A 14,656-nucleotide genomic window follows, 5' to 3' on the forward strand; every position below is an offset into this window, starting at 1 on the left:
AATTCTCAAAAAACGTTGAGGTATGTGGTACAGCAAATGAAGCCTCTGCCTGCAGCATCTGCATCCCCTATGGGCATCAGTTCAAGTCCAGGCTGCCCAACTTCCAACCCAGCTCCTTGCAAAAGGCCTGGGAAAGCAGCAGAGAATGGCCCAAGTGCTCGGGTGCCTGCATCCACTTGGGAGGCCTGACCCAGCTGTAGTCACTGTGGCCATTTGGGGAGTGACCCAGCAGATGAATGGTCTCTCTTCCTGTCTCTCCTTCTCTCTCTGTAACTCTGCCTTTCAAATAATAATAACAGTCCCTTTTTAAAAAACCCTTTAAAAAAAACGACCATTTTGTTATTTCTTACTTCAGCAAGTCATTTATCTATGGAACTCTTTTTTAAAAAATAGATTTGCTTGTTTTTATGGATTTGTGTATTGAACAGGGGTGGGATGGACACAGAGAAAGAGAGGGAGGTCTTTCATCTGCTGGTTCACTCCCCAGGTGGCCATAAACAGTCCGGAACAGGCTGAAGTCAGGATCTAGAACCTCTATCTGGTCTTCCACATGGGTGGCGGGGGCCCAAGTACTTCCCAGTACTTCTCAGGCACAGTAGCAGAAAGCTGTATTGGAAGTAGAGTAGCCAGGACTTGAACCAGTGCTCCAACATAGAATGCACACGTTTCAAGTTGTTGCTTAACTTGCTATGCCACAATACCAGCAGCCCCTGTGGAAGTGTTTTTGTTGTTTTCTTTTTAAAGACTGCATTACCTCATTTTCTACACATCTGTTATCACTATATCAACCCAATGTATGAAGATTATATTTTTCACCAAGAAATAAGTACATGAGTCACATCCGGCATATTTGATGTTTATCATCTCATTTGGTCCTTAAAACAAGCCTGGGCCACAGGCAGGGTGAGGAACACCATCTCAGTGTTCTTCTTATTTTACACACTGTGTTTAGACACTTTAACTAGCCTAGACACATAAACTAGCTCAGACATATTAACCAGCTTTTTCCAAGTCAGCCAACAAGTGTGCAGTGGAGCCAATCTGGCCTATAGATCTCTCCTGATTCTTTCCACTAAACCACACAGATCAGGAGTTGGCAAACGCTTATCTGCAAGGGGCCAGAGAGTAGCCGACTTCCAGCTATTTGCCATATGCTGTCGCTGTCTCATCTTCTGGTTCTTCTTTTCTAAACAAAAGCAATCCTCTAAAAATATAAAATGTACTCTTCACAAAAGGCCAATGCAAAAGCAGGTCACAGGCCACCTTCGGAGCAAGGATTGTAGTTTATCAACTGCTGTTCTCAATAACGCTGATAAATCAAAATGCACAATGAATGATCTGGATAGACTTGGGAAATGCCACTCTTAGTTAATAATCACTGATTAATATTCATTCCAGGGTTACTGTGTGTGAAGTACTGTTCTAAGTATTGTCTGCATTAACGTGCTTAATTCTCACAGCTACCCTGTTTGGTTGTTACTGCTGCCAGCCCCATGTTTTAAAGTTATTATTTTCCATGATATGGTTTTATAGGTATAGGGATTCCCCGCTCCACCTCCCCTTTCTCCATGCCCATTTTCCAAAGTCCCATTTTTTTAATAGATGGGGAAACTGAGGCACGGAGCGGTTAGATACCATGCCCAAGATTATATGCCCAGTAGGTAACAGAATTAGGATTCCAGTTCAAGCAGCTCAGCATACCACACCTTATGCACTGAACGGTTTGTATGTTCATTGTGAGCACTGAGCTCGTTAAGATATTTGGGAGGGAGAAAAAGGAAGAGGGGGACCACGTAGCCCCTGGAATTTCTGGAATAAATGTATTTCGGAGCCATTCACCTTGACACTAAAGCACCACCTGTGTGCTATAAGGAATTGCCAGGCTAGAGCCCTCATGTGGCTTTGTTGTTTGCCCTTACAATGGAGGGTAGGGATGAAACTGCAGAGGCATCTTGATTCGAGAAAAGTACTTGATTGGATCTCATTAAATTTTAATCATAAACTGAATTCAAAATAAATTGAAAGCTGGTTGACAGAGCACAAACAAAGAGTGATGATAAATGGTGATGCATGCTGAGAAAGGGAGATCTTCCAGGGGACGTCTCCGAAGCAAGGGCGGAAGGGATTTGATGAAGGTGTTATGTCCCTGGAAGAAGACAAATCGCATAGCAAGGAAGGGCAGGAGCGCGCAGCCTGAGTAATTAATAAACCGTGTGAGCAGCTCCTAAATTATCAAGCTCGGGGCTCACCAACTGCTGGGAGGTTTTAAAGTGTTCTTTAGGTCAATGAAAAAGTGCAAGAGGTTAGAGATATGCATCAGGAGTATTTCAGGTGGATTTCATATAAATACAGAAATTTACAACTGGGAGGATCCTAAGCTCCAATTTGGATCATACACTTTCAAATACTGGATTCTTCAGGCCTTATTTCGTTCCTCTAGAGAGTAATTTTTTGATACATCTGAAAGTCATGGATTTTTTTAAGTTTTCAAACCAATGAATATTATTTGTTTACTACCCAAATGCATGTGAACTTCCACAACACTGATTAGCTTCACAGATCGTTGGTTTTGGGTGAATTGTTAGGCTCTGATTCAAACTCCTGCAAATACATACTTCCAAGTTTACTTGTAGTTTTCCAGACAGAAAGTTCTTTCACTGGGTTTGCCAGAGAATTGGCAGCAGAGATTGAAGACAAAGGAACATGTAACATGCCTTGCAAACACCCCTGCACAGTCACATTGCCATCATGCTATGGCCTAAGCAGCACACACAGACCTCCTATGAGGAAGTCTGGCTGGGTCTCCAAGAGGCTTAGCTAAAGGAGAAGCTGCACAATGGGACCCAACACACTGACCTGGCTGCTTTGAAAGTTGGCTGGAGAACAACCTCAAACAGCCCCGGTTCTGTGTTATTGTAGGTGTTTTCTTTTTCAGATAAGAAAGTCTCTCCAAGCACATGTTTTTCATCACTAATTGGGTCCAGGCCACAGTGAAGGAGAGAAAAGAATAGAAAGGGAAAATCAAGAAAGGAAGAGAACAGAGTGGAAGGGGAGGGATGTAAGGAACTTGGGGAAAACCCTAAAGGAAGCGGCTGATCAGGCACCAAGGAGGGACCTAAGAGAGAGACTTCTTTCAACCGGAAATGGGGTCTCTCATTGAGTCTGAGAAGGCAAGCTGGAAGGGAAGGCTCGGGTGTAGGTATAGGGCGACCAGGTCCAGGCAAAGTTGGTGGTCCACAAGGGCCTGGGATGGCTCAGGGTGGGATGAGAGGTCAGATAGAGGAGGGAGACCCTCGACTCTGGGAGGGCAGAAAGGAAAGCGCTGGAATCCTGAGCCTGGGAAACACAATGAGGCAAAGGCAGCCAAGTTTTGCTCATCGCCAAGAGGAGCTGCCAGGACCCCAGCCAGCCTGGGCCTGCAGGCTGGGGGCTCCAGGCCATCCCCTCCCTCCCACTGAGCTGGATTTCAGCTGTCTTATCAGGGAAGAGAGCCAACTGGAACAGTGCTGGGGGCCCCCACGTGCGTGAAAACCCTTCCTTTCCCTGCTGCTTTACAACCCTGGTCTCCTACAAGGCCTGTATACACACACACACACACACACAGAGGCACAGGGGGAACTGAGCTGCCAGCCAGCCAAGCACATGTGAGCTCCTGGGAGGCCTCTGGGCATGAGCCACAAAGAATGTTGGAAGCAGACAGGACAGCCTGGGCTTCACCAACTAAAAATATCTTGGTGACAAGGATTCAGGAGGAAACAGGAGAGGCCCACGGGATAGCTCCGTACTTCAAGCTCTCAGCTGCTTTCTGCTGGAAAGGCTGCGAGATCGTTTTGATAAGGCGACGTGATCAAATGGTAGGGGTCATTTCACTGGGTTTGGAAGGAATTTGAAGTGGAAGGTGCCTCTTGGGTGAGCTTTTCTCCTTGGCTGCGGTGGCCTGCAAGCCGCATGTGTTTTTCAAGACTAATCTAAAATTGCCTGCAGCAGGAAAATTATTTGAATCCAGGATATTTCTGAGATTTCCATGCTGGGAGGGGTGGCACAGAGATTTAATTTAGACAAACTACTTCGCCAGAATCTATATTTCTGAATGCCTATTAAAGAGCACCTGTGAATATGGCTGACTCCTCCTCTTCTTTTAATTTTCAGAGCATTTGAAAGTCACTAACTCCTTAGTCCTGGAAGAAGCAGGCATTAATATTTTCCATTTATGCACCCTCTGCAGATACATTATCCTTCAGTTAAGAATCTTTCTCTTCAACACACCCAGCCTCGACAGCCCACCCCAGTGGAGTAACCGCACCATCCATCTCAGCCATGGCCTCTGGCTCCAGTGTGGCGTTCAGGGATCAAAGTTAGGCGGGTCACCAAAGAGCCTGATTTCAGATAACGCTGTCTCCTTCTTGGAAAGTAAAAGCAGGAACTCATGGCGACTCTCGAATCCTGGCTTCTCTCATCCCAGGGGAACAGACAGAGGCCAGTGTTGGGCTCTGAGATTCCTCTCCCCCTACCCCTGGCCTCCACGCTGCAGAAACAGGTTAGCCCTACCAGGAGCGTTCAGGCAGCCCAGCCACATCAGCTGGAGTCTGTCAGCACTGGACTGACAGCTAGCAATAACTCTGAAGAAACAACAGCAATGAAAAACATAGTAAGGTGTGGTCTGGAAAGGGTTAAGGATTCCATGTACACGCCATCACCGGCACAAGCACTTGCACACACACAGGGGCTTACGCTGTGTCTCACTGTTTCCTTCCCCCCCCCCCCCCCCCCGCCATGGACTGCCCTCCCTGGCCTGGCAGGAGGTGGTTCTCAGCTCCTGCTGAGTCAGTACCGCTGGCTCCGGAAGCTGGGCGTGCCTGCAGGTTCTCTGGCCCATGTTGCTTTTGGTGGCAAATACGCAGGTCAATCCTTCCTTCCTGGGTTAGCCAAACTGGACTTGGAAACCCTGATTTTCTCCATTACGGCCCAGAACCCAGTGTTGCCCACAGTCTAGGCAGCCCTGCTGACTGCCAAGGGCCTCAGCCTCACCCAAGCTTTTCGCCTTTGACCTTAAGGGCAGAGGAGCTCACAGAAATCAGAGAAGCTCACCAGCAAGGAACATGAGGCGGTCTCATGAGCCCTGCGATGGTGTGCTTGGGGCGTGGGGAGTGGAAAAGGACGGAAGAGTATTAAGAATCAAGTCCCTTTCCTCCCAGGGCTAACCAATAGGCAGAAGGAGGTCAAATTTAGGAACATGAATGATCGGTGAACAAAACCATCCTCCAAGATCCCCGTTTTGGCTGCCCTTCCGAGACTAGCTTATTCCTATGTTGTTAGAAGGAGATCTAGACTCTAATCAGGCTAGCTCACCCTCCACCCTCCCCGCCCCCAAACACTTTCCGATGAAGAAATCCAGACTCCAGGAGCCACAGGCAATTGCCTTAGTCATGGCACCACAAGAAGTAGAGCAAACACTTGGAATTGGCTTTTTGCCCTCCTTTTTCTTATAACCTTGACCATTTTGCCTCCTGTTCCTTTAAAAACACACACACACACACACATACACAAATGTTCTATTCCAAAAGCCCATCTTGAACATGAAACTGATCAGCTTCTAAGGTCAAGCACAAGCCTTTCTGGTTTTGCTGGCTGCTTCCAGTGCCAGCAATGGTCTGGGCTGCTGGGGGAGGAGGGGCGTGAGAGAGTCGGAGGAGGAGGCACTTGGGCCGGCATGGGCCCAAGCAGAACTTCCTGGCCCAAGAATGTTGTGTTGATTTTTCTTCCCTCTTGCATGAAACACGGCTGGAGAACTGGGACTTTTCTTTCCCCCTCTGCTGCTGACGCGCTCTGAGGCTGGAAGCCAATTATTTAATCCATGCCATCCCCAGCTGCCTCGTAGGAGAAATGGAGCTTGAATATCTTGCTTGAGAGTTGTGGGGACACCAAATACCTAAACAAGTGGTTCCCAGGCAGCCCTGAACAGGACCCGTCTGCGTGCCACCTGGCCCCAAAGAGGGAATCACGTCTGGCCTGGCTGAAACCCTAAACCTCCGGCGGCACGTTGCTGTGGCAGAAAGTCAACTGTCATTCCCTCCAGCCGCTCTTAAGCACCAACAAGTGGAGTTCAAGGCGGGGAGGGGCGGAGGCAAGAGAGCAGGAAGGCAGAACGTTTCAATAAATAAGAGACTGCGCCTAGGAAAATGGGTCAGCGGCTCAAAGTCAGGCAGGCAGGCAGGCAGGCAGCAAAGCTGAGTAACTTACCTTGGGACAGACGCCGACGACGGGAGGAGGGGGGCCCCAGGTGGTCGCTCTGCTTCTCCAGGTTCTCCGCCTTCAGGTTGCTCTCGCCCTCCCCGGGCTCAGGTAAGTGGCAGAGCAGGATCTGAGGCAGGAAGTGGAAGTCGTATGCAAATTTCTAGCGAGGCTAGGAAGCCTGGGCTCCTGATCTCCCTGTGGGCAGTGAATCAACAGGCGAGGAGTCACTATATTTCTTAAAACAGAAACCTCCTTCTTTCACTAGAGAGGGCCAGCGGCCAATAAGGCTGCGTGGTGGGGTGTGTGTGTGTGTTGAGAATGTCACCACCCAGCTAAGAGGCTGCTGGGGACCTGAGGAAGTGTCTCCAGGAGGGGCTGGAACAGACTGTTTCTCCCCCAGGAGGAGGATTGGGAGCAGCTAATGGCGAGGGGTGTGAAACTGGAGCCTCTTCGCAGCTCCTGGGACCCTTGGCTGCATTTTTCATGACTTCATTGTTTAATCGGAAGAAGCAGCTGGTATCAAAGCAATGCTGATGAGAACCTGGAGAGTGGTGTGAGGTGTTGGGTGCTTCAGGGGTGGAGGGTGTGGGCTATGAATCCAGCTGTGCCCCTAGGCTGCTCACTGTGCTCCTGGTAGTGGACACATGGGAGGGTCAGTCCACTGGCTGGCAGCTCTTCATCCCCAGGTGGTAAACATTCCCTAAACCAACCCACCCAGACTGTTCAAGGAGAGTCACGTTGTCCATCCTGATGGAACTAAGAGTATTGGGAATTTGATCCTCTCACAGCAGTCCTTTTTCTCATTATTAACTGAAGAGAAATGAATTGCTTTTAAAGTGTGTGTGTGTGTGAGGGGGATGGGTACTGTAGCCTTATGACTAAAGTCCTTTCCTTGTGTGCACCAGGATCCCTTATGGGCGCCGGTTCATATCCCAGTTGCTCCACTTCCTTTCCAGCTCCCTGTCTGTGGCCCGGGAAAGCAGTTGAGGCCCAAAGCTGTGGGATCCTGCATCCATGTGGGACCCTGTACCTACATGGAAGACCCAGAAGAAGCTCCTGGCTCTTGGCTTCTGGTCAACTCAGCTCCAGCCATTGAGGTCACTTTGGGAGTGAGCCAGTGGATGGAAAATCTTTCTATCCTTCTCTGTATAAATCTGACTTTCCAATAAAAATAAAGAAATAAATCTTGTTTTTAAAGTGTATTTGTGTGTGCTTAGATTAAGAAACAAACAAAAAAGTCAGAAGTAGGCAAATCAGGATTACAAGGTGGATGTCTAACAATTCTCCTTTGAGCTCTCAGAAAATCACTGTTGTTTGACGAGAGGAGTGAGTTGGACTATTGTGATGCAGAAGGACTCTCTGATGAAGCTTTCCCAAGCATTCTTCTGCTTAAGTTTTGGCTAACTTTCTCCAAGACACTTCCAATAAACAGATGTTACTATTCTTTGACCCTCCAGAAAGTCAACAAGCAAAATACCTGTAAGCATCCAACAACCGTTGTCATGACACTTTCTCCTGAGAATCTGCTTGTACTTTGACTATGTCCATCTTTTGGTAGCCGCAGCTTGGATTGTGCTTTGTCTTCAGCCATGATTCACCTCCTGTTACGCTTATGCAAAGTACCTGTGGATCCTGACCATACTTATATAAAATCTGTATTAAAGCCACTGTTCTCAGGACCAGCACTGAGTTGTAGAAGGCTATGCCTTTATCTGTGGTTTTGGCATCCCACATGGGTGCTGGTTTGAGTCCCAGCTGCTTTACTTCTGATCCAGTTCCCTGTTTGTGGTCTGGGAAAGTAGCAGCAGAGGATGGCTCAGGTCTTTGGATGCTTGCAACCACATGGAATAATCCAGAAGAAGCTTCGGGTTGGGTCAGCTCCAGCTGTCTGTAGAAAGAACCCAGTGGATGCAAGATCTGTCTCTCTTTGTCTCTTGTCTCTATAGTTTAGCCTTTCCAATAAAAAAAAAAAAAACTAAAACTAAATCATAAAACCAAGCTTCTGCTTTGGGCTGTGACTGATCTGGGAACAATAATTTTGGAGCCATCAAGCAGAAAATGTGCTCCACTGGAGCTCTCTGGTCAGACTTGAGCAAGCTGAACTGATTGAGGCATCTGTGACGTTGGTTGCTGTTTCTGTCCTCTTCTGAGACGATGAACAAGAGCAATCTTTCCTTTACAAACGGATGTGAATGATTTCCCAGTGGAGGCTTCATCTTCACATTATCCTATTCCCTTTTCAAATGAGTTATACTTCTCTAAACTGCTGATTTCCAAGGGGGCATTGTCCCACAAACTTCTGGTAAGGCCTGAAAAAATTTCTCTGTTCTTCCACACTAAAGCTTCACAATAAAGTTGATGTCTGTTCTTACTTCAAGTTTGGTTAGAATTCATGCTGCTCTGAATAGGAACTCTGTAAATTGCTATCTTTTCCTAGTGTCTCAAACTAGATCCCATTGAACATGCTTATAACAAGTTAGTACACATTTATTTGGGCACAAAAAGTTGTGAAATGCATTCATAGCTTTTTCATAATATGCATTTTCTATGAACTTAAAAAAATGAGTTGCTTTATTTTATCTTATTTAACGTTGTGTTTATTTATTTGTGAGACAGAGAAATCTATCTGTTGATTCATTTCCTAAATGCCCACAACAGCTGAGGTTGGAACAGGTCAGAGACAGGAAAACTGGGAACTCAACCTAGGTCTTCTCTGTGGGTGGCAGGGGCCCAAGCACTTGCGTGAGCATCACTTGCTGCTTCTCAGGATATGCATTAGCAGGAGGTTGGAATGGAGAGAACGAGAGCCAATGCTGTGGCGTAACAAGCCACCCACTTGCAGTACCAGATCCCATATGGACACCACTTTGTGTCCCAACTACTCTACTTCTGGTCAGCTCTCTGACCTGGGAAAGCAACAGAGAATGACTCAAGGATTTGGGACCCAGCACACACATGAGAGCTTTGGAGGAGCACCTGGCTCCTGATTTTGGACAGCCCAGCTCTAGCCATTTGGGAAATGAACTAACAGGTGGAAGACTTCCTTTTGTCTTGCCCTCTCTTTGTAACTCTGCCTTTCAAATTAAATAAATAAATCTTTTTAAAAAGAATGGAGAGTAGGGCCAGGACTTGAGCCCAGGAATTCTGATATGGGATGAAGGGGTCCAAATGGGGACCTGTCTGTTGCATGACTTGTTTTTAAAATAGTGTATCCCGGGACAGGCATTGTGACACAGTAGATAAGGTCATTGCATGCCATGTCAGAGTGTTAGTTTGAGTCTTTGATGCTTCCGTTTCAACCCAGAATCCTACTAATGCATCCTGGGAGGCAGCAGGTGATGATCCAAATGTGTGAGCTCTTGCCACCCGTGGGAGAGACCCACACTGTGTTTTGGGCTCCTGGTCTCATCCTGGTCCAACAGTGGATACTGTAGCTAATTGTGAAGTGAACCAGTATGAAGAAGATAACTCCCCTCCTTCTCTCTCTCTTTTTTTTAATCACTCTGCTTTTCAAATAGATGAAAATCAATAAGTGTTTAAAAATAACATATATTGGGCCCAGTGCAGTGGCTCAGCGACTGCATTCTCACCATGCAGGTACTGGAACTTGCTGTGTAGGCATCAGTTCATGTCCCAGCTGCTCCACTTTCCATCCTACTCCCTGCTTGTGGCCTAGGAAAGCAGGAGAGGATGATTCAAAGTCTTGAGGCCCTGCATCTGTGTGGGAGACCCTGAAGAAGCACCTGGCTCCTGGCTTCTGGCTTCAGATCAGCTCAGCTCTGTCACTGCAACCACTTGGGGAATAAACCAGAAGATGGAGGGTCTTTCTCTCTGACTTTTCTCTCTGTAAATCTGCCTTGCCAATAAAAATAAACAGTGAATATTTAAAAATATGTATATACAGTATACACATATCTGCATTTCTTTTAAAAAAAACTATACATTTTATTTTTGATACTTTCCCCTAATTGGGGTGCAAAGTGTCAAAGGCTAGAGCAAAGTGGGTATAACCATTGTTTTGATATTCTTTTTCCCTTCCTGTATCTGGGAGGAGGGGAGAGACAAGGGGAGAAGCCACACCCAACCTTCCAACCCTCCCAGGGTCCCCAGTGTGGGGTATGCTCCGAGGGTCCTGCTCAAGTGGTTTTCATAGTTCAACAGTTCTGTATTGCTGCCAATCTTATAACTCCAATCACGATGAAATCTCTCCAGAATCTAGCAGCTGACATAGTCCACCTTAGAGTTTTCATTTGACCAAGTATTCACTGCCAACTCTTGGCTGGGGTAATTGATGATTGATTTGTTCTGTCCTCCGTCCTCTGCTATGGTACCAGGTATCCTCTACAGGTTCCAGTGTACTGCCAAATCCTTCTTTTGCATCTGGATATGCTGTCTACTGCTCTGTCTAAACCACTGAGAAGGCACAGCTCTGAAACATGCACTCCACAGTCAGATCATGGAACCTGTAATTACTTCCATGGCTGGAGTTTTGAGTCCTGCGGTTCGGCTGGGGGAATTCCCAAACAAACTTCATCTGAGGTGATCCCTTGTGTGTGTGCATGCCAATACAGAGACCAGTAGAGTCCTTTGCCCAAATCGGCCCATGAGAACACTGTTAGTTGCGATTGTTGGGTCAGTTGTCTCCAGCCTTGTCTTCTACACAAACTAATGGGTGTTGCAGTCTGCTCTGATCCTGCCCACCACACACTCAGTAATTCCATACTCCCAAGACCCCAGAGCTTGCTGCTGGTGGCCAGTGGGTGGAGACTAGCACCAGTTGGCGCACTGGCCGCCCACAAACCCAGGACCCTCCCCCCATGTAGCAGTGCTGCATGGGGAGCTATGAACCTCAGCAGGAAGTCTGGGCTGGCGCGAGTACTCCCAACCACAGGCATGTGCCCAAGGGACTCAGACACCCATGCTGTGCTGCTGCTCAGGCTTACTTGGACTCCACATTTCTGTATTTCTTTACACCAGAATATTATGTGTGTATTTGCTTAAGAAAATCAGTCCATATTAAATCCAGATGTAAAGATACAATGCAGTATGCATCTGTACTTCCAAATCAAAGATGAACTTTCAAAGAAGCTGTTGGATATAACTTGACAATAGGATGCTGGACTCTGTCATAGTCTGTACTTGCAATGTCAGGATACACTTAAATAGCAGAATGATGGACTTAAGACTATTTATGAAGGACTATACTGTTGTAATAATATGAAATAAGATGTAGTAACATTATACTGTTGTAATAATATACTATACTATAATAATAATAATATAATATATAATAATGCATATGATATATATATATGATAATATGTTGGGGGTGGGATTTGGGGAGCAGGTAAGGAAAAATCCCAGAATTGTATCATAAAACTAAAAATAAAACAGAGGGAAAAAATGTAAAAAAAAAAAAAATCAGATTGCTTCCATGGCCAGAACTGAGCCAGGCCAGAGCCAGGAGTCTGGAATACCATCTAGGAATCCGTGTACTTGGGCCACTTTCTGCTGCTTTTCCAGACACATTAGCAGGGAGCTGGATTGGAAACAGAGCAGCAAGGACTTGGATTTAGGATTCTGGCATTGCAAATGGTGGCTTAACGCACTGCACCCCAATGCAAGTACCAAAATTTTCATGTATATGAAAAAGCAGAGAGCCAGAGAGACACAGGCACAATTTGATGTTTTCCTTTTACACAAAGCAAGTGGTATTTTTTTTTCTTGAGAAAAGGAATACAATTTCTTGTTTTTAAATAAAAAAAATAGTCTTTATTGCCTTAGCCTTGGAATTTCTGCTTTGAGATAATTTTTAGCATCGTCTTTTGCAGGGATGGGGGAAATAGCCTGTGCATGAGAAGGGCAAGGGGAGGAAGTGGGCAGGGAATAAGGGCATGGCAGGGGTGAAATGCTTTTCCTTTCACAGAGGGCCTGAAATGGGTGGGGCCCAGGCTCCCAGGCTCCGCCCTCAAGGGCTCCCATTGGAGCACCACCCCTCAGGCATGACAGCTGCTGTCCTCCCTGTGTCTCTCTAGCTGTTTTCCTGAGGACCCTGGAGGAGGGACACCAAATATGAAGCATGGCTTCCAATTTATATTTATTTGTTTTAAGATTTATTTATTTATACTGGAAAGGCAGATCATATCTACAGAGAGAAGGAGACGCAGAGAGAAAGATTTTTTAAAATTTTTATTTAAAATTTTAAATTTTATCATACAATTCTGTAGAGTCTGGGATTCTCCTCCCCTCAATCCACCCTCCGATTGATTTTTCCCATATTGTCACAACAGTACATTTTTCATAAGGAGTTACAATGCCATCAGTCAGAGAGAAAGATCTGTCATCCACCGGTTCACACCCTAAATGGCTGCAATGGCTCCGGAGCTGAGACAATCCGAAACCAGAATCCAGGAGTCTCTTTTGAGTGCCCCATGTAGATGCAAGGTCCCAAGGCTTTGGGCCATCTTCTGCTTTCTTAGCCTATTGAGTCATCATACCAACCACAGAAGCTTGACTTTTAACCGCTCTTAGGTGGACCTAAGACATTTTGCTGTGAGAGACAGGTATTTGGGGAAATGAATTCATGGCCTCTGCAAGAGTCTTTCTTCGCTTTCCCCCGAATCACTGAAAAGCAACTTCAAATCCATTTTGAGAAGAACCTCATTTGGGGATATGAAGGAGCTTCTCCTGAGGCCCACAGCTAGGCCACAGAGTAGGATTCAAACCCAGAGCTTGACTTACCTTGGTGGATGTTACTTTGCTTCTCCCCCAACCTTGTTGTAGTCTGTATTCTCTGCCCGCTTGGGTGGAGTCCACATTATTTGCTTTCTTTGCACAATTCTTGGCAACACTGGAGAGGGGAGGAAAGGTGTAAGCTGTAAATGGGTCAGGTTGGGGCCGTGCCATCACCTTGGTGCTGGGTTTCTATAGAGTGACAAGATGTGGCTCAATCCACTCCATTTCTTCAAAACCCTTGAGGTGGAAGGTGCCACATCCCATGCTGTAGTACCTGGGTTCAAATGGAACCTGTGTTCTCACCTCCAGCATTCTTGTTCATGCAGACACTGGGGGAGGCAGCAAGTGATGGCTCAGGAACTAGGTTACCTGTCACCGGTGCAGGAATCCTTCAAGGAGCACTGGGTTCCTGGCTTCAGTGTGGGCCAGCCAAAGCTGGTGCTGGCATTTGGGAGCGAACCAGTGGATGGAAGACCTCTCCCTCTGTTTCTTTGTTGCTCTTTCAGATAAATATTTTTTAAAATAGAACTGTTATTCATTAAAAAAAAAGTAAAACCAGAAAATAGCAAGTGTTGGTGAGGGTGAGAAGAGACGGACATCTTGTACACTGTTGGTGGGATAGGAAAAAGGTGCGACTGCTATGGGAAATAGGATGGCTGTTCCTGTTGTTTATCTAGATCTTTGATCTGCAGAAGAATTGGAATCAGGGGCTGGAACAAGTATCTCATAATCTTAACACCAGTGTTTATAGCAGCATTAATCAAAGAGCCAAGAGGTGGAAACTACCTAAGATTTTCTCAAAAGATGAATGGACAGGGACCAGCAATGTGGCACAGCAAGTTAGACTGCCACTGCAATGCCTGTATTCTTTATCAGAGTGTCGGTTTGAGTCCCAGATGCCTTGCTTCCCATCCAGTTCCCTGATAATACGTCTGGGGAAGCAGCAAAAGATGGATCCTACCCAAGTGCAAGACATGGAAGGAGCTCCAGGCTCCAGGCCACTGGCTGCTGTAGATTCAGGGAGTGAGCCAGTAAAACCAAGATGGCTCTCTATCTTCCTCCCTCTCTCTGTAACTCTGCCTTTATAATAACTAACTAACTAATTAACTAAACAAATGCACCTTTCCTAGAGATGGGCAGATGAAAAAGATGTGGTTTATACAATTATGAAATGTTCAGCTTTGAAAGGGAATAAAGTTCTGATACACGCTACAGCTTGAATGAACCCAAGGGCATTCTGCTAGGTAAGATGTACAAGGCCCACTTACATGAGGCTCTTAGAGAAGTGAGATCAGGATGGGGGTTGTGAGGGGCTGAGAGGGATGGGGGAAGCTGTTGCTTAGCGGACATAGAATTTCAGTTTTGCAAAACGTGGTGCGATAGGCTAATTCCCTGTCTCTGGCAGTGTTATTCCATATGAGAATGCCAGTCCAAGTCTCAGCTGCCTCACTCCTGATCCAGCTCGCTGCAACTGTCCCTGGCAAGGCGGCTCGTACTTGGGCCCCTGCACCTTCATTGGAGATCCAGGTGAAGTTTTGGCCTTTGGCTTTGACCTGTCTCAAAACAGCCTTGGCTGTGGAAACCATGTGGGGAGTACATCAGCAGAAGGTAGATAACTTTTGCTCTTTCAAAATAAATATAAATTTTAAAGCAAGAAATTCTGGCAAATATTAAGAAACAACAACAG

At 46.3% G+C, this 14,656-nt stretch overlaps 1 protein-coding gene across 1 annotated transcript in view; it reads right to left on the reverse strand.

The window, feature by feature from the left end:
* TRAF3IP2 (TRAF3 interacting protein 2) overlaps positions 1-13,080 on the reverse strand; it is a 49,912-nt gene extending 36,832 nt beyond the window's left edge. The window contains exons 1-2 of the mRNA XM_040983903.1: positions 12,976-13,080; positions 6,241-6,429 (exon numbers count right to left, since the gene is read on the reverse strand). The gene's annotated coding sequence lies outside the window, so the exon portion shown is untranslated. The remainder of the gene's footprint in view (positions 1-6,240; positions 6,430-12,975) is intronic.
* Positions 13,081-14,656: the final 1,576 nt, after the last annotated feature.

Source organism: Ochotona curzoniae, unplaced genomic scaffold, assembly GCF_017591425.1.
Source record: "Ochotona curzoniae isolate NIBS_2020 unplaced genomic scaffold, NIBS_Ocur_1.0 contig_3819, whole genome shotgun sequence".
NCBI lineage: Eukaryota > Metazoa > Chordata > Mammalia > Lagomorpha > Ochotonidae > Ochotona > Ochotona curzoniae.